The 24,221-nt window shown below is 42.1% G+C and overlaps 1 long non-coding RNA gene across 1 annotated transcript; it reads left to right on the top strand.

Annotated features, from left to right (window-relative positions):
* Positions 1–2,853: 2,853 nt before the first annotated feature.
* Positions 2,854–3,997, top strand: Gm5401 (predicted pseudogene 5401). Its single transcript, NR_153318.1, has 3 exons — positions 2,854–2,911; positions 3,405–3,540; positions 3,653–3,997. It is a non-coding gene; the product is annotated as a predicted pseudogene 5401 (long non-coding RNA).
* Positions 3,998–24,221: the final 20,224 nt, after the last annotated feature.

The raw sequence follows: 24,221 nt of genomic DNA, 5'->3' as shown, positions 1-24,221 counted from the left end.
TCCACCTGCTCCCCAACCCACCCACTCCCATATACCCTTCCATGCTCTCCTTCAAATTCATGTCCTCTTTTGTCATTCATTGTTACTGCATGCATATATGTATTTGTATATGTTATTCTAGGTGTCACAAAAGAATGATTCCATGTGGGAAGGAGAGTACAATGGAGTAGCCCTCAAATCAAATCAGCAAGTGATTGGTTGCTCCCATATCCTTCATTAGTTCAGTAGGCACAATTTTCCCATCAGGTCAGTATTGTAGGGTGTAGGATACAGTTCTGGGCAAGGGCATCAATGTCTTTTCTCTCCCTGCATTTCATGTATCATCTTCTAGTACTACAAAAACTAGCTAGCAAGGAGTTTCCTTGTCATTTTGAGGTTGATATTTCAATGCATTGCAGTCAAGGTGTGTGATGTGTCAGCAATGGGATATGACAATTTTGTTACAGTAGAAAACCAAAAACAGTGGCAATAAATAGTGATATGGATGCCTTCAGAGCCTCTGTCACTTATAACTAAAAGAGGGAGATATTCTGTGCCTGGCACTTAGATTTTCACTTAATAACCTATGTCTTCAGGGAGCAGTGTTGCCCATCTATGCAGAATGCCTCTGATAGATTTCCTTTTTAAATTTTTCATATATTTATATGTATCTATGCCTGTGTGTATATGCCAAGTATGTACTGGTGCCCAAAGAGGCCAGAAGATGTCAGATGCTCTGGAGTGGAGTTGGGAGTGGTTGTGAGCCATACAACACATATTCTGAGAACTGAACTCAGATGCTCTGGAAAAGCAGCAAGAGCTCCTAACTACCAAGCCATCTTTCCATCCATGCAAACTCTATTGTTTCTTTGTATTATGTTTTTCTTTCTTTCTTTCTTTCTTTCTTTCTTTCTTTCTTTCTTTCTTTCTTTCTTTTCTTTTCTTTTCTTTCTTTCTTTCTTCAATACTTATATTAGATATTTTCTTTATTTACATTTTAAATGTTATCCCCTTTCCTGGTTTCCCCTCTGAAAACCCCCATCCCCTCCCCATTCCCCCTGCTCACCAACTCACCCACTACCACCTCCCTTTCCTGGCATTCCCCTACACTGGGGCATTGAGCCTTCTCAGGACCAGGAGCCTCTCCTCCCATTGATGTCGGACAGGCCATCCTCTGCTACATATGTGGCTGGAGCCATGGGTCCCTCCATGTGTACTCTTTGGTTGGTGATTTAGTCCCTGGGAGCTCTGGGGGGGTACTGGTTGGTTCATATTGTTGTTCCTCCTAGGGGGCTGCAAACCTCTTCAGCTCCTTGGGTCCTTTCTCTAGCTCCTCCATTGGGGATCCTGTGCTCAGTCCAATGATTGGCTGCAAGCATCTACCTCTGTATTTATCAGGCACTTGCAGAGCTTCTCAGGAGACAACTATACCAGGCTCCTGTCAGCAAGCACTTGTTTGCATCCACAATAGTATCTGGGTTTGGTGACTGTATATGGGATGGATCCCCAGGTGGGGCAGTCTCTGGATGGCCTTTCCTTCAGTGTCTGCCCTACACTTTGTCTTTGTAACACCTCCCATGGGTACTTTGTTCCCTCTTCTGTTTGTTTGTTTGGTTTGGTTTTCAAGACAGGGTTTATCTGTATAGCCCTGGCTGTCCTGGAACTCACTTTGTAGACCAGGCTGGCCTCAAACTCAGAAATCCTCCTGCCTCTGCCTCCCGAGTGCTGGGATTAAAGGCGTGAGCCACCACGCCTGGCTTTGTTCCCTCTTCTAAGGACTGAAGTATCCATATTTTGGTCTTCCTTCTTCTTGAGCTTCATTTGGTCTGTGAATTGTATCTTGGGTATTCTGAGCTTTTGGGCTAATATCCACGTATCAGTGAGTGCATACCATGTGTGTTCTTTGGTGATTGGGATACCTCACTCAGGATGATAATTTCTAGTTCCATCCATTTGCCTAAGAATTTCATGAAGTCATTTTTAATAGTTTTTTGTTTGTTGGTTTTTATTAAATTATTTTTTTGTGAGTGGATGTTTTTCTTGCATGTCTGTCTGTGTACCCCATACATGCCTGGTGCCCACAGAGGCTAGAAGAGGTCATCAGATCCCCCAGAAGTGGAAATATAGATGACCATGTGGGTGTTGAAAATTGAACCCAGATCAGGTCTTCTGGAAGAGCAGACAATGTTTTTAACCTCTGGGCCATCTCTCCAGCTCTCTCTAGACCTTTTAAGGAATACAGAGCTGTCCATTTGGATATATATATATATGTGTGTGTGTGTGTGTGTGTGTGTGTGTGTGTGTGTGTATACAAATCTATAAGAAGAATGATATTGTACTCATCAAGGAGATGGGCAATGTTCAAACAGGAACACCTAAAACTGTCTATAGTATCACCCAGCGTTCAGATGGTATTGCTATAAAAAACCAAGTTTCTTGCCAAGAAAATGTTCAGATTGGGCATTTTAAGCATTCTAAGAGCCAAGATAGCTTCCTGAACTGAGCAAAGGAAGGGAAGAGAGGGAGGGAGAGGGGAGGGGAGGGGGAGGGGAGGGGAGGGGGAAGGGGGAGGGGAGGGGGAGGGGAGAGGGGAGGGGAGGGGAGGGGAGAGGGGAGGGGAGAGGGGAGGGGGAGGGACAAAGAGAAAGATCAACAGAAGCACCAGCTTACTCCACCCAGAGACACAGACTTCATGTGAGCTAATCAGGAAAGAGCCCCAGCTGCTGGAGCCCATTTCCAGTGAATTCATGGCTTAATGGACAAGAAAGAAAAAGTAGACTAGACTGTAAACAAAGGAAAAGTAGGACCAGCCAAGTCTACTTCTGGGAGCACATTTTCCCTAAAAACCCCAAACTGCTGACTGTGTCTCCCCAGATCACTTTGACCACATCAGGTTGGATCCGATTGGTGGAGATTATAACTGTACCAGTCGGTGAGTATTTACCTCTCTGCAGCTTGTCTGAAGCTGCTCTCACCACATCAGGGTCCTCATAGCCTTTAGACTTTGCCAATTCGATCTCTCTCCATCCCCAGGATCTCTTTCCTGTGCTCTCCTGTATGTCTCCAGTTCAAGGCCCCCACTAAGGCTACTCTGAGAAAGCTCGTAGCATATAACACCCATACCCAGGCCTGACAGGCCCATTCCCTCTGATTTGTCAGCAAGGTCGAGGATGGGATGACTATCTTCTCTGCAAGCTCTTTTATGTCATTTTTTTTGCTTGTTTGTTTCTGGTTTTGTTTTTTAAGACAAGGTTTCTCTGTGTAGCCCTGGCTGTCCTGTAGACAGGACAGAGAGAGAGATCCACTTGCCTCTGCCTCCCAAGTCCTGGGATTAAAGGCATGTGCCCCTACCACCTGGCTGAGTTGAGGTAACGAGTTGGGATTAGGATACCAGGTCTGAGATTCACCTGCTGGTGCTTATACAGGTTCCCTCGGAGCCTGGAGGATGCATCTCCATACCCAGTGCTCATAGAGAAGTTGCTGAAACGAGGCTGGAATGAACAGGAACTCCAAGACGTCCTTCGAGGAAACCTGCTTCGGGTCTTCCGACAGGTGGAACAGGTATGTCGAGATGGGGGTAATAGAGAGGTGTAAGCGCCTGAACAGGTGCTCACATACCTAATGAGCTATGGGAGACCTGGGAGAGCTGCTGACCACCAACTGTCATCTCCAGGTACAAGAGAAAAACAAATGGCAAACTCCCCTGCAAGACATGATTCCGGAGGAGCAGCTGGACAGTGCTTGCCACTCAGTCCTGCGACATCAGAAACAGTGTCCAGAAAAGAACCAACCAGAGACTCCGGAATATCATATACTCAAGTTATCACCCAAGTTCTCACACTCAAAATCCTCTCCCCACATAGTCCCAAGCCTCACCATTGTTGTGACCTTTTTAGGCCTTATCGTATGACTTTTAGAGAACACCCAGTCCTCTCCGATATCATTTTGGTACCCTGAAAGTCCCTCCACTTGTGCAGGGGCAAATATTTCCTAGAAGTAAATGCTTTGGACATAGAAACAGATGTGAGTGTTCTTCTCTGCAATAGAGTAAGTTAATACAGGCTTCCTGCACTGGCGGTTTGTGGAACTAGGCATTTTGGCCACCATTTGCTCAAGGAAGTTGGCAGTGACCTGTCCAACCCAGACAGTTGAGCTCAGCACAAGGTGAAGCCAATGGGGTAGGTCTGGCTTCAGGAAAGTGGTCTTGAATTTTGGGGTTCTTCTTAGTATTTTATCTCAATCCACAAACAGAACCACTGACTCCCACCTTATAATCCCTCAAAGAATTCCTTAGATTCCTAAGAAGGGAATGTGACTGGATGGTGAATAACTTTCATTCTTGTTTGGACAAAGCCCCAGACTGCCAGGACATATAATAGTCATGGGCCTCCAATGGTTGGACTCCCTTACATGTGGTGATTGCCAGACCCCAGGAAGTTCCTCTCCACCAGGTACAAACTACTTAGACATCCATTCTATCCTGCTCCCGGGCCCTGAGTGGAAATCAATAACAACTGCAATAATCGTAGGTAATATTAAGAGCTAATACTGGGCCGCTGATGTAGCTCAGTTGGTAGAGTGCTTGCCCAGCATGCAGAAAGTCCTGGATTTGATCCCCCCCCAGCACTACATAAAACCAGTCTTAGAGAGTCCTGCTACTCCAGCGCTTGAGAGGTAGAGTCAGGAAGAATAGGCATTTCAAGGTATAACCAGTCTGAGATACATGGACTCATGACTCCCAAGGAAAACAAAAGAAGAGCTGAGGAGGTAGCTTGCTCAGTAAGTGGAGTGCTTGCCATACAGGCCTGAGGACCTGAATTCAATCTTCCAAACTCAAAGTGTAAAAAGCCCAGGACCTAGAGATGGCTCAGTGGTTAGGAACACTGGCTGCACCAGGTGGTGGTGGTGCGGAGAATGCAGGCAGAGCAGTTGTGGTTCTGTTTACATTGATGGTCGGTTGAGGGCATTGCTGAAGAGGGCTCAGCCTTCTGAGGCAGCTACCAACTTATCCTCTCTGTGAGGATCCTCGGGCAGCTTGCTTCTGTGGGGCTACCCTTTGCCACCATGCTTCAATTTCAGGCAAGGAATTTTTGCACTGGGACAACCTAGATCTTGATCTGACTCTTCCTGAACTCGCTGTCTCTTGGGAGTCCCGCTGGGTGCTGGCATCTCTTGCGCAGCCTTTGCAGGTGTGGGAAGCTGAGCATCTTCATAGACATGGTAGCCTCCAGTCAGGCAGTATGTCTCTCCATGCCAGGCTGCCTGGGCTTGCGCAAGCCCTTTGTAGAGGACGTGGTAGTATCCAGGAGAAGGAGGAGCTGTGGGAGGCACGGGCACTTCACCTACAGCCCACCGTGGTGAGCACAGTGCCTGGCCTGGGTGGCCTGTCGGATGTGTGCCGAGGGAATGGTGTGAGGCCCTTGTCAGCATGGGCCTGACAAAAGCGAAGATAAACTGGGGAGGCTGGACTCCTCGCAGGTCCCTCACACTTCTAGAAAGTAGCCGGGCCCAGTCTTCCTCTGTTCCAGTGTTGATTGAGGAGTTGCTGAATCTCTGGGATGAGCAAGAGCTTTAGGTGTCTTTCGAGGAAGCCTGCTTAGGGTCTGAAACATCGAGCCAAGTGTTCGAGTCCTCATCCTCCTTTATTGTTGGGATTTGGGTTGGAAGGACTCTAGGCGGGGAACCTGAAGCTGGAGCCCATAACAGAGTTCACAGTGACAGTGAATGTGTTCCTAAGTGAACGGCTGTATTTTTTGTTTGGCTTATGAAGTTGGGGGGGGGGTTGTTTGTTGTTGTTGTTGTTGTTGTTTTGTTTTTTATCTTGTTTTGGAGACCAGAGTCTATGTCCAGGCTGGCTTGGAACTCCTGGACTCAAGCGATCCCCCTGCCTCTGCCATTCAAGGACTAGAATTTCAAGCATGTGCCAGTTTTCTGGTTTCCTTTGCTCTATATAAGAACCAGTTTGGCAGCACTCGGGAAACAGAGGCTGTGAGATCTCTATGACTGGGAGGTTTGAGAGTTCTAGGCCAGCCAGGCATGCAGAGTGGGAGTCTAGTTTTAGAGCTAGTCCATCGTCACGGTGGGAAGCAGACAGACATCAAACTCAGGGCTGAAATCAACCAAGTGGAAATAAAAAGAACTATACAAAGAATCAACCAAACCAGCAGCTGGTTCTTTGAGAAAATCAACAAGATAGATAAACCCTTAGCCAGACTAACTAGAGGGCACAGAAACAGTATCCTAATTAATAAAATCAGAAATGGAAAGGGAGACATAACAACAGAAACTGAAGAAATCCAAAACATCATCAGATCCTACTACAGAAGCCTATACTCTTCACAAATGGAAAACCTGGATGAAATGAACAATTTTCTAGACAGATACCAGGAACCAAAGTTAAATCAGGATCAGATAGATAAACCATCTAAACAGTCCCATTTCCCCTAAAGAAATAGAATCAGTCATTAATAGTCTCCCAACCAAAATATAAGCCCAGGACCAGATGGGTTTAGTGCAGAGTTCTATCAGACCTTCAAAGAAGACCTAATTCCAACTCTTCTCAAACTATTCCACAAAATAGAAACAGAAGTTACTATACCCAATTCATTCTATGAAGCCACAATTATGCTGATACCTAAGCCACGCCCAACAAAGAAAGAGAACTTCAGACCAATTTCCCTTATGAGTATCGATGCAAAATTAGTCAATAAAATTCTTGTCAACCGAATCTAAGAACACATCAAAATGATCATTCACCACCATCAAGTATTATATTTTTAAATTAGCTTACACATTAGTGGTTTTCCATACCGCTCCTTCACACATCATTAGTTCTGGCTAACCGACCCTCTATTTCTTCTTCTCTCTAAGGGACCCCCCATTCACACTTAAATCTTAAAACCAGACTATTTCCCCATCCCCTGTCTTCTACTATCCCCTCTATTTTTACTCAGGTTTCATATAGCTTTTTCATATACTCTTTACTTTGGTTAAACCTTCCTTCACCCCTTCATGTACCTATTCCCCACCCACTCCATGTTTGAATCTTTCCTCTCCTGGTATCCCCTCTCTCACCTTTCCTTTTACCTGCACTTAACTATCATATCTTCTTTAGTAAGTCCATCCTTAATGGCCTGTTTTAATTACCTAGATTCCACATGTACTCCACATGAAATATGTAAGACTCTCTTATATGAGAGTCCATGCAGTATTTGTCTTTCTGTGTCGGGGTGAACTCACAGCATATTTTTCAGATTTCCTCCATTTACCTGAAATTTTTGCAATTTTTTGTACAGATAAATAATACTCCACTGTGATGTATGCCACATTTTCTTTATCCATTTCATCAGTTGGAGAGTGTCGAGATTGACTCCATTTCGATGCTATAGCCAAGAGAACAGCAGTAAACATGAATCTCTATAGTACAATGTCTGGTGCTTTGGATGTGTCCTCAGGAGCAGTATAGCCAGTAGCTCTGTGTTAAGATTATTCTACTTTTTAAAAATAGATTTTATTTTTAATTACATGAGTATACATGCACATACAGCTAAGTGCAGTTCCTGCAGAAATCAGAAAAGAGCACCAGACCCATAGAGCTGGCATTCCATGTGCTTGTGAGCCCAACATGCTTTCTGAGAACCAAACTTGAGTCTTCTTCAGGAGAGCATGGGCTCTTAACCACTGATGCATATCTCCAACACTATAGTTCTAGTTGTTTCTGTTTTGATTGTGTTGTCTTGTTTTGTTTTTGAGAAACTTCCAGACATATTTCCAAAGTGGCTCCCCTAGCTTACACTGACACCGAGTATAAAGGTTCCCCTTTGAATTGTTTTATTTCTGTTCCTGATCTTAGCCACTGTGACTAGAGTGAGACGGAATTTTCAAGTGGCTTTCATCTGCACTTCCCTGATAGCCACGGATAAATGAACAATGTTTGCTGTGTTTGCAAGTACATTTGATTTGAGAACTTTCTATTCAGTTCTGTATTCCATTCTTCATCTTTATTTATTTACTTATCTTTAAATTTTTTAAAATAATGTGCACAGGCGCATGAATGCATGGAGGTATGTGCATGTGTAAGTACAAGTGTCTGTGCGGTACATGAGAGGGTGTCTGATGCCCTAGAGCCACAGTTACCACAAGTTGTGAATAACCTAATGTGAATAGTCAGCATCTGACTCAGTTTCTCTGGGAAAAAAATGATGCTCTTAACCATTGAGCCTTATCCCTGACCCTAGCCCAGCCCAAGTTTAAACTGGACTATTTGTTTTCTTCATGCACAGCTTTTCTAGTTATTTTTTATTGGATATTTTCTTCATTTACATTTCAAATGCTATCCCAAAAGTACCCTATACCCTCCCCCCCCCCCCCGCCCTGCTCCCCTACCCACCCACTCCCACTTCTTGGCCCTGGAATTCCCCTGTACTGGGGCTTATGATCTTTTCTTTCTTTTTTTTTTTTTTTTTTTTTTTTTTTTGCTTATGATCTTTTCAATACCAAGGGCCTCTCCTCCCATTGATGGTCGACTAGGCCATCCTCTGCTACATATTCTCTAGATCCTAAAGATGTTCTCTATTTATTTCTGCTGCTTTTTAGTTTCTTTCTTTGTTTGTTTGTTTTTGTTTTGTTTTGTTTTTCAAGACAGTGTTTCTCTGTATAGCCCTGGCTGTCCTGGAACTCACTTTGTAGACCAGGCTGGCCTTGAACTCAGAAATCCTCCTGCCTCTGCCTCCTGAGTGTTGGGATTAAAGGCGTGCACCACCACACCCGGCCCTGCTTTTTAGTTTCTTGAAATTCCATCTGTCAATTGTTGGTCTTCCTGTGCTACTTGAGTCATATTCAGAATATCTATTAATGTACCAATAAGCTGAAACACACCTACTCTTCCCTCTAGCAGTTCCACAGGAGCAAGCTCTAGGTGGAGCTATTTAATTCATTTTGGCTTGAGTTGTGTACAGGGTGAGTAATAAGTGTACATTATTTCTACATGATGAGGTCTCAGATTCTCAGCATCATTTGTTAAAGATGCTGTGTTTTCAGGGGAAAAATTCCTAAACAGAACAGCAATGGCCTGTGCTGTAAGATCAAGAATCGACAAATGGGACCTCATAAAATTGCAAAGCTTCTGTAGGGCAAAAGATACTGTCAAGACAAAAAGGCCACCAACAGATTGGGAAAGGATTTTTACCAATCCTAAATCTGATAGGGGACTAATATCCAATATATAAAAAGAGCTCAAGAAGCTGGAATTCAGAAATTCAAATAACCCCATTAAAAATGGGGTACAGAGCTAAACAAAGAATTCTCAACTGAGGAATACCAAAGAAGCACCTGAAAAAATGTTCAACATCCTTAATCATCAGGGAAATGCAAATCAAAACAACCCTGAGATTCTACCTCACACCAGTCAGAATGGCTAGGATCAAAACTTCAGGTGACAGCAGATGCTGGTGAGGATGTGGAGAAAGAGGAACACTCCTCCATTGCTGGTGGGATTGCAAGCTTGTACACCCATTCTGGAAATCAGTCTGGCAGTTCCTCAGAAAATTGGACATAGTACTACCGGAGGATCCCGCAATACCTCTCCTGGGCATATATCCAGAAGATGTTCCAACTTGTAATAAGAACACATGCTCCACTATGTTCATGGCAGCCCTATTTATAATAGCCAGAAGCTGGAAAGAACTCAGATGTCCCTCAACAGAGGAATGGATACAGAAAATGTGGTACATTTACAAAATGGAGTACTACTCAGCTACTAAAAACAATGAATTTATGAAATTCTTAGGCAAATGGATGTATCTGGAGGATATCATCCTGAGTGAGGTAACCCAATCACAAAAGAAGTCACTTGATATGCACTCACTGATAAGTGGGTATTAGCCCAGAAACCTAGAATACCCAAGATACAATTCGCAAAACACAAAATCATGAAGAAGGAAGACCAACGGGTGAATACTTCATTCCTCCCTAGAATAGGGAACAAAATACCCATGGAAGGAGTTACAGAGACAAAGTTTGGAGCTAAGATGAAAGTATGGACTATCCAGAGACTCCCCCCCCGGGGGGGTCCATCCCATAATCAGCCACCAAACCCAGGCACTATTGCATATGCCAGTAAGATTTTGCTGAAAGGACCCTGATATCAGCTGTCTCTTGTGAGGCTATGCCAGTGCCTGGCAAATACAGAAGTGGATGCTCACAGTCATCTATAGGACGGAACACAAGGCCCCCAATGGAGAAGCTAGAGAAAGTACCCAAGGAGCTGAAGGGGTCTGCAACCCTATAGGTGGAACAACAATATGAACTAACCAGTACCCCCAGAGCTCGTGTCTCTAGCTGCATCTGTAGCAGAATGTAGTCAGCCATCATTGGGAAGAGAGGCCCCTTGGTCTTGCAAACTTTATATGCCCCAGTACAGGGGAACACCAGAGTCAAGAAGTGGGAGAGGGTGGGTAGGGGAACAAGGCAAGGGGAGGGTATAAGGGACTTTTGGGATAGCATTTGAAATGTAAATGAAGAAAATATCTAATAAAAAATGAAAGAAAAAAAAAGGAAGACCAAAGTATGGCTACTCTGGTCCTTCTTAGAAAGGGGAACAAAATACCCATGGGAGGAGATAAATAATTTTCTATGACTATGAATAAAGTTATATTTTAATTCAAAGTTTTTGTTAGCTTACAGATTGTGCTAAGTATGCCATTATTTTACAGTGTTAATTCTTCTCTGTGAGTAATGTGTGGCTTCCATTTGTGTGTGTGTCCTATATAACTCCTTTAGCCAATATTTTGTGATTTTTTTTTCATGAGAAAAAAAAGGATGCTGTGTTTTCTCCGATGTGTATTGTTGACATCTTTGTAAAATCTCAAGTAGCTCTATTGGCATGGACTTATGCCTGAGGTTCCTATTCTATTCCATTGATCTATGTATATTCCTTTTTTTTTCTTCTGCACCACATTTCTATTCCTACAGCACTATATAGTAGTACTAGTTTCTTTTTCTGTTGCTGTGATAAAATGCCATGACTAAAGAAACTTATAGAAGGAAGGGTTTATTTGGGTGTACAGTTCCAAAGAGATGAGTCTATCTTCTTCTTCTTCTTCTTCTTCTTCTTCTTCTTCTTCTTCTTCTTCTTCTTCTTCTTCTTCTTCTTCTTCTTCTTCTTCTTCTCCTTCATCATCATCACAGTGGGAAAGATGGCGGCCAGCTGCATGGCATGGCAGCTGGAGCAGCAAGCTGAGAGCTCACATTTTAAACCTCAAGCAGGAAGCAGAGAGAAGCAGCTTGAAATGGTGATAGTATTTAAACTGTCTTTCTGGAGGACAGGAGAGCTACACACAAACAGGACTCTCCAGCTTCTGCAGAATCCAAGAATACTTTGTGACACAATCTCCAGCCCAGTGGCCCCAGGGGTCAGTATGGGTCCCAAGCTTTTTCTCCCAAACTGAAACTAAAAAGTGTGGACACTTCGCCCCTTCTTAGAATTGGGAACAAAAAACCCATGGAAGGAGTTACAGAGACAAAGTTTGGAGCTGAGACAAAAGGATGGACCATCCAGAGACTACCCCACCCGGGAATCCATCCCATAATCAGCCACCAAACGTAGAAACTATTGCATATGCCAGCAAGATTTTGCTGAAAGGACCCTGATATAGCTGTCTCTTGTGAGGCTATGCCAGTGCCTGGCAAATACAGGAGTGGATGTTTACAGTCATCTATTGGATGGAACACAGGGCCCCCAATCGAGGAGCTAGAGAAAGCACCCAAGGAGCTGAAGGGGTCTGTAACCCTATAGGTGGGACAACAATATGAACTAACCAGTACCCCCAGAGCTCATGTCACTAGCTGCATATGTAGCAGAAGATGGTCTAGTCGGGATAGCATTTGAAATGTAAATGAAGAAAATACCTAATAAAAAATTGGAAAACAAAGAACAATACACAAAATCAACCAAACAAAGCCGAGTCTTTGGCAGGGTTAATAAGATAGACATATCTAACAAAAAGAAAAGGGGAGAAGACACAAATTAATAGAATTAGAAATGAAAGAATGCCATTACAACTTACTCCAGTGAAACTCAGAACAGAATTAGAAATGCTGGGAGAGCAGTCACTGGGAAAAGCCGAATGGCCCAGAGGAAATGAAAGGCTGCTTCTAATGTAAGCTTTATTTTTAAAGCTGTCCTTTCACACAGTCAAAGAAAATAAAAATCAAGCCATTACATTCATCAAATACAAATCAATGTGGATCATCAGTTACAGTAGAGGTCATGTCTTAGTAGAGTAACCACATCACAAGTTGGCTCTTCGGTGATTTGAGTGTAGTATCCAATGGCTGAGGCTGGTGACTTTGAAGGGGAAATAGCTCCTCTGTGCATGGCTGTCTTAATTCCACTTCTCCCTTCTCACTGCCAGGGCATTCAAACACTGGGAAAGCTGGCATATGAAACAATTACACAGTGCTTGTGCCAGTCGTTGGCAATCCTCATGTAGCCCCTCCTCACCCCCATACCCCATCTTTTACCCCAGATAAAAGGAACCATGTCTTCTATTTAGTTGAAGAAACACAGCACAGTAGCCCTACAGCAATGACCGACCTTTTGAAGTCTGAGCCAAAGACTAATGGAACATAAAAGACAAGAAAGGGCAGAGGCCTCACTCCTGAGCAACAAGTTACTTCAGATAGGACTGAAAAGCTCACAGCCAAAAAAGGACAAGATATCTTTCCACCCACAGGTGGTTCAGAATTAGAACATTTGTCAGATTTTTACAAAAGCACTGGCACAAATATGTCATTAACGCCCCCAGAACCCAGTGATGGAATCTGAACATTGTGACCACAGGTGAGGAATTGATTGTTCCAGCTGTAGAGAGAGCTCAGAGGCGAAAACATAGACCATGCATGCATCAGATTGCAGTCCCAGTCCACGATCCCACTCAAAACCCTGTTAGAGGCGGGGGACAGAAAGCCTAAGGGCATGAAGTTGTTTACCAGACCTTCGCTGAGTCCCCAGCATGTCCACCTCTCAACTCACTCTCTCCTGTGACTTAAGCTGCCATAGATCTGACTCCCTTTTCAGTCCAAATGGTACACTCACAGACACCTACATTTGCACAACAATAAAAGCAATTTTGCCAGGCGGTGGTGGTGCACACCTTTCTTTAATCCCAGCACTTGGAAGGCAGAGGCAGGAGGATTTCTGAGTTCGAGGCCAGCCTGGTCTACAGAGTGAGTTCCAGGACAGCCGGGGCTACACAGAGAAGCCCTGTTTCAAAAAAGCAAAACAAACAAACAAATAAACAAAAAACACAACAATTTTAAAGCCATGTTTGCATTTGTATCCCTGTTATTATTATTGTTGTTGTTTTATTTAAAAAAATTTTAATTTAAATATATTTTTATCATATTCCCCCACAAGTCCTTCCAGATTCTGTCCTGCTCTGTGCCCACCCAACTTTAAGTTCTTTCTCAAAAAACAAAAGCCCAACAAACCAATCCCCCTAAACCAAAAAAGACATAAATAAAAAAATAAAACAACACACAAAAATAGGAGAGAGAGAGAGAGAGAGAGAGAGAGAACAAAACTGGAACCAAACCCCGCAAAATGTGGAGTCCATTTTGTGTTGGGCACCATAAGGCTGACCCTGGAGTGACTGATACACCCAGTGTCACTCCATTGGAGAAAACTGATTTTCCCTCTCCCAACAGGTATAAGTGACAGTTCAGTTGTTAACCTTTACCCTAGTGGCTAGATTTTCATTCATTAATTCATTCATTCATTCATCAAAATATAACAAAATATAATATAATAAGATAAAACAAAACCTATCACATTAAAGTTAGACAAGACAAACCAATGGAACGAAAAGAGCCCAAGAGAAGGCACAAGAATCAGAGACGCAATCATTCACACACTCAGGAATCCCATAAAAACACTAAACCGGAAGCCATAATATTAGCTTAGGAGACCTGGTCTGGATACTCACAGACCTTGTGCACACTGCTACCGTGTCTGTGAATTCATATGCTCACGTATAGGACCTTGTTTCCTTGGTAACCTCCATCCCTTCTGGCTTTTACCTTTCTATCTATTGCTCTTTCTACCTCCTCTTCTGCCCGATTTCCTGAGCCCTGAGGTGACAGATTTGATGGACACATTCCATTTAGGCCCCAGGGATCCAAAGTCTCTCACTGTCTGCTTAACATCTAGCTATAGGTCTCTATGTTTGTTCCCATCTGCTGCAAGAGGAGGCTTCTCTGATGCTGGATGAACAAGGCATGAATATAGCAGAATGTCATTAGGAGTCATTTTATCACTACCCTTTTCTCCCAGTAATATTTGCTTTAACCCTAGGTCTCTGAGCTCTCTAATCTAAGGTTCTTGATCATCCAATTGGTGTTCCATCTTGTGGAGTAGGCTTAAGTCAGATTAGTTATTGATTGGTTACTCCCACAAGCTCCCTGCCACCATTGCCCTAGCATGTCTTGCAGGCAGCACACCACTGTAGATAAAGGGTTTGTGGCTGGCTTTGGTGTTTGTTTCTCTTTTGGCAGGATACAGAGCATGTTCCTGTACCAAAAATGCTAGGATGTAGGGGGTGAAGGCTCTATGTAGGCACCAGCTCAACTTCTCCATCTTTTAATGGATTGTGTAGGTGCTGTCTTCAGCCATAGATCCCTGCTATCAGTTGGTGGAAAGTAACCCATACTCTTGGCAACAGCCTGGGTTTTTTGGGTCCCCATGAGGCCCCTTCAGCCAACAACTCAATTAGATATACCCCAATCCTGGTACTGAAAGCTTCATTTGATAACAAGAGATGGTCAGTTAATCCATTATTTGGCGATTTCATTTAGATAGCCTTCATATATGTTTATATTTTAAGTGTCTGCTATGTTAGGTTTTCAAACTACGCTTCAAATGAGCCTGCTTTAGCTGTTTTTCCTTGTATTCCCTCCCACAACCCCCTCTCCCCTACCCTTCTCCTCCTGATCCTCCCATTCCAGCCCCTCCATCCAGCCCACAACTATTCTAAGAAATAGAAGAATTTTTAAAATCGCATTCTCAAAATTAAGCCCTGAAGATATAAATAACTTAAACAGACCCATTATAAGCAGTGAGAGTGAAGCTGGGAGAAAATCTTTACCACCTACACTTCAGACAGAAGGCTAATAGCCAGAATTTACAGAGAACTAAAGATATAAGTACCAAGGAAATAATGCCAATCAACAAATGGGCTATTAAAGTGGATAGAAAGTTATATATATATATATATATATATATATATATATATATATATATATGACCAGTAACTATTTTAAAACATGTTCAATATCTATAGCCATCATGGAAATGCATATTAAAACTGCTTTGTGATACCACCTTACCCCAATCCGAATTGTTATCAATATATCTGACAACAAACCCTAGAGAGACTGTGGAGAGAAAGGAACCTTATTCACTGTTGGTGCCGGGCTCAAGTTAATACAACCATTGTAAAGATTCATTTAGAGATTTCTCAAAAATGGAAAAGCAACATATTGTCTAGTTAAGGCATTGTCTCCACCATTATATGAAACTCTATTTAAATTCCATTTACATATATATAAATTTTAGGAAGCTTCTACAGTAGTAGGCTTCCATATGGCTTTTCAAACGGCTTTAGTGTAAGTTATCTCACCCCATATTTCCTCTCTACCCTGTCCTCACATCCCCTTCCCCATTTAATCCTCCTATTCTAATTTCCCCTTTACCATTTATAATCCCTATATTCCATTTCCCCTTCCTAGAAGACCCCTCCTCATCCCTGGCTTCTACGAGTTACCTAACCTCTGTGGTTATTTGAATTGAAATAAACATATCTAAAGATATATTGTGGGGAGAGGAGCATGCAATGTTTGTCTTTCTGGGTCTGGATTATTTCAATACCAGGAATAGGTTACATGTTTTTGAATTGTTGAACAAAGAGGTGCCATAGACCTCCTCAAACATTATAGGATTTTTCTGACATTGGCTCCCCTCTTCAACCTGATGATAAGAATCTAATGCTGACAACATCACCATGTCATCTAACATGTTGTTTTCTCTTAATTTTAGTGATTTTTTAAAAAAAGTTTGTATTGGGGCTGGAGAGATGGCTCAGTGGTTAAGAGCACTGACTGCTCTTCTGAAGGTTCTGAGTTCGAATCCCAGCAACCACATGGTGGCTCACAACCATCCATGACGAGATCTGAGGCCCTCTTCTGAAGTGTCTGAAGACAGCTACAGTGTACTTACAAATAAATAAATCTTTTAAAAAAAGTTTCTATAATGTATCATTTACCTCAAGTGCTACTATACCAATTATCCCACAATATGAAAGGCTTAGAACAGTAAGTAGATTCCTGTTCATCGTACCATGAGTCATTTAGTTATTGTAATCTGTATGTTATAGATGTTACAATTCAGTTTCATTTGTCTAAACTGTAAACTAACAATGAAGAGATCTAAAGAATAAGTAATATATTTATCTTCGTAATTTCATTTCCAGTTCTCTTCATTCCTTTGTCTATAAATTCTATATTTTCGTCTGGTGTGAGTTTTCCTGTTTCAAAGGATTGCACATAAACAGAATGGCACTTAATTCTCATTTAAAACTCTTGTAACTTCTTATGCTGTGTTCCATTGTTATCCCTGGGAGGCCTGCTCTTTTTTGAAGGGGAAGAAGAAGAGTGGATTTGGGGGAGGCAGGAGGTGGGGGCAAGGTGAGAAGCAATAGAGGCAGGGAAAACTGTGGTTGGGATATACTGTATGTGAGAAGAATAAAAATGAAAAGAAAAGAAGCTAGCAGGCATTGCTGTTCTGTCTGTCAAAATAGACTCCAAATAAAAGCTAGCCAGAAGAGACAAAGAGAGCCTCCACATGCATGCATATATACTTGTGCCAAAACAGCTGTGATTGTTTAGGTAGGACCTAAGTAATAATCTAGAAAAATTATTCTCTGCTGTTACTGGTGGCTGGTAATACTCTTGGCCCAATGTAAGTAATAAAACTATCATAATTATTTCAAGCGGTTCTTTATCCTACGTTAATAGTTGCTTTAAGTATACACTAGTGGGTAGTCTGTTGAGTATTCAAAGCAGGCCTTTTGTAGATATCACAAATTCTTTCATCTTTTTAAAAATTTTTATTTATTTATTTTTGTTTTTTTCGAGACAGGGTTTCTCTGTGTAGCCCTGGCTGTCCTGGAACTCGCTTTGTAAACCAGGCTGGCCTCGAACTCAGAAATCCGCCTGCCTCTGCCTCCCGAGTGCTGGGATTAAAGGCGTGCGCCACCACCGCCCGGCAAAATTTTATTATTTTTGAGAAATATTTTGCATTTCATAACACAAAATGATGGACCTCATGATGACATTAAAGGCTTATTTATTTTATATATGTGAGTACACTCTGTGTTCAGACACACCAGAAGAGGGCATTGGATCCCATTACAGATGGTCATGAGCCACCACCTGGTTGCTGGGAATTGAACTCAGGACCTTTGGAAAAGCAGTCAGTGCTCTTAACCACTAGAGCCATTTCTCCAGCCCCTCATGATAACGTTTTGATTGAAGTCTATCACACATGTTGAGGAGATTCCTCTCCCATTATCACCACCTGTCCTCCTTCCCCTCTCTAACACTCTGCCTCTTCCTAAACAGTATCCTGTTTATATGTTGTCCATGTATCCATCTATCCACACACTTATGGGATCCATTTATGAGAGAAAATATTATGTTTTGCTTACTATATCTGATTTATTTTTCTTAAAATTATGACCTCCAGTTCCATCATTTTTTTCCTGAAAACACTAAAATTCTGTTCTTTATAGCTGGAAACTTTATAGATGGAAACTCAATTGTGTATATGCATGTATCACATTTTCTCTTTCAATTCATCTGTTGGTAAACACCCAGGCTGGTTCCATAACTCGACTGTTGAGACTAAGTGTATCAGTGTACTTAAATATCTGTGAGAACTGAGATCCAGGAGTGGATGAGGGAGTCACCAACCAGGGAAACAGACTCTAGAGACTGCAGATCTGAGGTGCAGATCTACTGTTTTGCTCAACGGCAAGCATTTTAAAAAACAACCTTTGGACCGATGGGGAATCAACATGAACTCTGGAGTAGCCAACTATCCCACTGTCACTATTGGAAGTGCCAGACTGGAGCACTTGCCAGTCCTGGGGGTCTTCTGTAAAGACGAGGGAAGCAGCCATCGCCCTGTTCCAGGCCCATTCTGAGGTTCTACTAGTTTGCTAGGTTTTCTATTTTGTGTCACATGGTAGGCCAGCTGACATGGGCACTTCTACTATTAGGGCAGTATGGAAGCCCCGTCACCATCCACTGGGCCCCACCCAGGGGCCATAGCACCCGCCTATATCTGAATGTCCATGGTATGCTAATTTTTACTCCCTAGTGAAGTGGAAACTTAAGGGTTCTTTGGAGAGTCAGTTGTGTTGGATGGTGTTTTGCTGGAACAAACGTGAAGGAGTGTTTTCCTGAAGTGGACACAGGTGAAAGACTAAAGCAGACTCAAAAAGGAATGTTTCATCAAAGTAGACACAAGAGAGATGTTCTGCTAAAACAAACATGTGAAAGGACACACGATAAAAGAGTCTTTGTTAACAATGCACATATATTGGTCCACCTTATATTGTATAATTGAGCTCCATTTGTTGGACTCTGTCAGAATCGGGCTGATTGGATGTACATGTTGAAGCAAGACATGTTGAGGCAAGTCCCATGTTGAGATAAGACACATGATGTTTGGAGGGTATAAAAAGGACTCAACAGAGTGATGGAGAGAGAGAGCTTGGCTTGCTTATACACCTAGCTATAGAACACTAGTGGGTTTTGATTCTTTGCTGATCTTCATTTCCCTGAGAGAGACACAACAGAGAACTTCTCAAGCTGCGGCCGAGGCCTGGCTATCTCTATTAGATCGTGTCACCTCTGTTGTTAACCAGACTCTACCAAACTAGACTACTGGTATATCTGTGAGGTGTTTATGAGTAAATCAGGCATAGAAGATACCATAGAAGAAATAGACACATTGGTCAAAACAATGTTAAATGTAAAAAATTCCTCACACAAAACATCCAGGACATCTGGGACACTATGAAAAGACCAAACCTGAGAATCACAAGAATGGAAGAAAAAGAATCCCAGCTCAAAGACCTAGAAAATATTTTTAACAAAATCACAGAAAATGTTTTCCTAAACTAAAGAAGGGCATGCCTATAAAAGTACAAAAACCATACAGAACACCAAATAGATTGGACCAGAAAAGAAAGTCCCCTCACCACATAATAATCAAAACATTAAATGTACAGAACAAAGAACAAGATTAAAAAGCTGCAGGGGGAAAAGGACAAGTACCATATAAAGGCAGACCTGTTAGAATTACACCTACTTCTCAGTGGAGATTCTAAAAAGAAGGGCCCAAATAGATGCACTGCAAACTCTAAGAGATCCAGACTACTATACACAGCAACATTTTCAATCAGCATAGATGGAGAAAACAAGACATTCCATAATAAAGTCATATTTAAACAATATCTATCCACAAATCAGCCCTACAGAAGGTACTAGAAGGAAACTCCAAATCAAGGAGGTTAACTATACCCATGAAAACACAGGAAATAATCTCACACATACAAAACTTTAAAAAAAAAGGAATATCAATATCAATGAACTTAATTCTCTAATAAAAAGATACGGGGTACCAGAAGGGGTGTGAAAACAGGATCCATCCTTCTGCAGCATATAGGGAACACACCTCAACATCCAACATACACATCACCTCAGAGCTAGAAAATGTTTCCAAGCAAATGGACCCAAGAAGCAAGCTGGTGTAGTTATTCTAATATCTTATAAAATAGACTTCAAACCCAAGTTAATTGAAAGAGATGGGGAAAGACACTTCATACTCATCAATGGAAAAATCCACCAAGATTACATTTTAATTCTTAGCATCAATGCCTCAAATGCAAGGACATTTACAATTGTAAAAGAAACATTACTAAAGCATAAATCATACATTGAACCTCATATATTAATAATGGGAGACTTCAATACCCCACTCTCATCAATAGACAAAAACTAAACAGAGAAATACTGGCACTAGTGAATGTTATGAATCAAAGGACCTAACAGATATCTGCAGAACAATTCACTCAAACACAAACGGATACACCTTCTCAGCACCTCATGGAACTTGCTCGAAAATATGGCCATACTCAGTCAAAAATTGAAACAAGCTCCTGCATCCTATCAGACTACCATGGACTAAAGCTGAATTTCAACAACAGAAAGCCTACAAATTCATAAAAACTGAACAACTCTTTACTGAATGAAAACTGGGATGAGGCAGAAATAAAGAAATGAAGGACTTTCTAGAATTCAATGAAAATGAATATACAACACACCCAAACTTATGGGACACAGTGAAAGTGGGGTTAAGAGACAACTTCATAGCACTAAGTACCTATTTAAAAAAAAATTAAAGAGATCTCATGCTAGCAACTTAATAGCACACCTGAAAGGTCTTGAACAAAAAGAAATAAGCACACCCACAAGGAGTAGATGGAAAGAAAAGATCAAATGAGAGTTGAAATCTTTTTTTAATTTGGTATTTATTTCATTTACATTTCCAATGTTATCCCAAAAGTCCCACACCCGATCCCCCACCTGCTCCCCCACCCACCCACTCCCACTTTGGGCCCTGGCATTCCCCTGTACTGAGGCAGAAAAGTTTGCACGACCAATGGGCCTCTCTTTCCACTGATGGCCTACTAGGCCATCTTCTGATACATATGCAGCTAGAGACAGGAGCTCTGGGGGCGGGGGTGGTACTGGGTAGTTCATATTGTTCCACCTATAGGGTTGCAGATCCCTTTAGCTCCTTGGTTAGTTTCTCTAGCTCCTCCATTGGGTACCCTGTGATTATTCCAATAGCTGACTGTGAGCATCCACTTCTGTGTTTGCTAGGCCCCTGCATAGTCTCACAAGAGACAGCTATATCTGGGTCTTTCAGCAAAATCTTGCTAGTGTATGCAATGGTGTCAGCGTTTGGAGGCTGATTATGGGATGGATCCCCGGATATGGCAGTCTCTAGATGGTCCATCCTTTTCTCTCAGCTCCACACTTTGACTGTGTAACTCCTTCCATGGGTGTTTTGCTCCCAATTCTAAGAAGGGGCAAAGTGTCCACACTTTGGTCTTCGTTCTTTTTGAGTTTCATGTGTTTCTCAAATTGTATCTTATATCTTGGGTATTCTAAGTTTCTGGGCTAATACCCACTTATCAGTGAGTACATATTGTGTGAGTTCTTTTGTGATTGGGTTACCTCCCTCAGGATGATGCCCTCCAGGTCCATCCATTTGCCTAGGAATTTCATAAATTCATTCTTTTTAATAGCTGAGTAGTACTCTATTGTGTAAATGTACCACATTTTCTGTATCCATTCCTCTGTTGAGGGGCATCTGGGTTCTTTCCAGCTTCTGGCTATTATAAATAAGGCTGCTATGAACATAGTGGAACATGTGTCCTTCTTACCAGTTGGAACATCTTCTGGATATATGCCCAGGAGAGGTACTGAGGGATCCTCCGGTAGTACTATGTCCAATTTTCTGAGGAACCACCAGACTGATTTCCAGAGTGGTTGTACAAACTTGCAATCCCACCAACAATGGAGGAGTGTTCCTCTTTCTCCACATCCTCGACAGCATCTGCTGTCACCTGAATTTTTGATCTTAGCCATTCTGACTGGTGTGAGGTGGAATCTCAGGGTTGTTTTGATTTGCATTTCCCTGATGATTAAGGATGTTGAACATTTTTTCGGGTGCTTCTGAGCCATTCGGTATTCCTCAGGTGAGAATTCTTTCTTTAGCTCTGAGCCCCATTTTTTAATGGGGTTATTTGATTATCTGGAGTCCACCTTCTTGAGTTCTTTATATATATTGGGTATTAGTCCCCTATCTGATTTAGGATAGGTAAAGATCCTTTCCCAATCTGTTGGTGGTCTTTTTGTCTTATTGACGGTGTCTTTTGCCTTGCCGAAGCTTTGCAATTTTTTGAGGTCCCATTTGTCAATTCTCTATCTTACAGCACAAGCCTTTGCTGTTCTACTCAGGAATTTTCCCCTGTACCCATATCTTCTAGGCTTTTCCCTACTTTCTCCTCTATAAGTTTCAGTGTCTCTGGTTTTATGTGGAGTTCCTTACTTCATTTAGATTTGACCTTATTACAAGGAGAGAGGAATGGATCAATTCGCATTCTTCTACATGATAACTGCCAGTTGTGACAGTACCATTTGTTGAAAATGCTGTCTTTTTTCCACTGGATGGTTTTTTGCTCCCTTGTCAAAGATCACGTGACCATAGGTGTGTGGGTTCATTTCTGGGTCTTCAATTCTATTCCATTGGTCTACTTGTCTGTCACTATACCAGTACCATGCAGTTTTTAATCACAATTGCTCTGTAGTACAGCTTTAGGTCAGACATGGTGATTCCACCAGAGGTTCTTTTATCCTTGAGGATATCTGTCCTTGTATTGTCCTTGTTTCTGTCCTTGTATTGGTTTTTTTCTGTTATTATCCTTTGAAGGGCTGGATTCATGGAAGGATAATGTGTGAATTTGGTTCAGTCATGGAATACTTTGGTTTCTCCATCTCCAGTAATTGAAAGTTTTGCTGTGTATAGTAGCCTGGGATGGCATTTGTGTTCTCTTAGTGTCTGTATAACATCTGTCCAGGATCTTCTGGCTTTCATAGTCTCTGGTGAAAAATCTGGTGTAATTCTGATAGGCTTGCCTTTATATGTTACTTGAACTTTTACCCTTACTGCTTTTAATATTCTATCTTTATTTAGTGCATTTGTTGTTCTGATGATTATGTGTCGGGAGGAATTTCTTTTCTGGTCCAGTCTATTTGGAATTCTGTAGGCTTCTTGTATGTTCATGGGCATCTCTTTCTTTAGGTTTGGGAAGTTTTCTTCTATAATTTTGTTGAAGATATTTGCTGGCCCTTTGAGTTGAAAATCTTCATTCTCATCTACTCCTATTATTTGTAGGTTTGGTCTTCTCATTGTGTCCTGGATTTCCTGGATGTTTTGAGTTAGGATCTTTTTGCATTTTGTATTTTTTTTTGATTGTTGTGCCGATGTTCTCTATGGAGTCTTCTGCACCTGAGATTCTCTCTGCCATCTCTTGTATTATGTTGCTGATGCTCGCATCTATGGTTCCAGATTTCTTTCCAAGTTTTTCTATCTCCAGCGTTGCCTCACTTTGGGTTTTCTTTATTGTGTCTACTTCCCTTTTTAGGTCTAGTATGGTTTTGTTCATTTCCATCATCTGTTTGGGTGTGTTTTCCTGTTTTTCTTTAAGGACTTGCAACTCTTTAGCAGTGTTCTCTTGTATTTCTTTAAGTGAGTTATTAAAGACCTTCTTGATGTCTTCTACCATCATCATGAGATATGCCTTTAAATCCGGGTCTAGGTTTTCAGGTGTCTTGGGGTGGACTGGCTGAGGTGGGAGTGCTGGGTTTTGATGATGGTGAGTGGTCTTGGTTTTTGTTAGTAAGATTCTTACGTCTGCCTTTCACCATCTGGTAAACTCTGGAGTCAGCTGTTATAGTTGTCTCTAGTTAGAGCTTGTTCCTCTCATGATTCTATTATTCTCTACCAGCAGACTTGGGAGACTAGCTCTCTCCTGAGTTTCAGTGGTCAGAGCACTCTCTGCAGGCAGGCTCTCCTCTTTCAGGGAAGGTACACAGATATCTGGCATTCAGACTTGCCTCCTGGCAGAAGATGAAGGCCCGAAACAGGACCAGTCCCAGAAGCTGTTAGTTTCTGTATTCCACACTCTCACCTGTGCAGACTAGTATAGGTGGAGTCTGACAGCCAAGGTGTCTCCCGCAGATGCTCAGGCAAAGCCCTCCCGGGTCGGGCAGACACCTATCCTCTGGCAGGGATGGTGCCCGGATGTCTGGAGCCCGAAAAAGGGGCTGCCTCAGAAGCTCTGTGGCTCCCACCTGTCCCAGAAGCTGTTAGCTTCTGTAGTCCATACTCTCACCTGTGCAGAGTAGTCTTGGTGGAGTCCGGGATCCAAGATGTCTCGAGAGTTGAAATCTTTAAAAATAGAAACAAAGAAAACAATGCAAAAAATCAATTAAACAAAAACTTGTCTTTGAGAGAATCAACAAGATAGACAAACCTTATCCAAACT

The sequence above is a fragment of the Mus musculus genome, chromosome X (genome assembly GCF_000001635.26).
Source record: "Mus musculus strain C57BL/6J chromosome X, GRCm38.p6 C57BL/6J".
Taxonomy (NCBI): Eukaryota; Metazoa; Chordata; class Mammalia; order Rodentia; family Muridae; genus Mus; species Mus musculus.
Note: the sequence above shows the minus strand (reverse complement) of the source record. Positions and strands in the feature narration are given on the sequence as shown.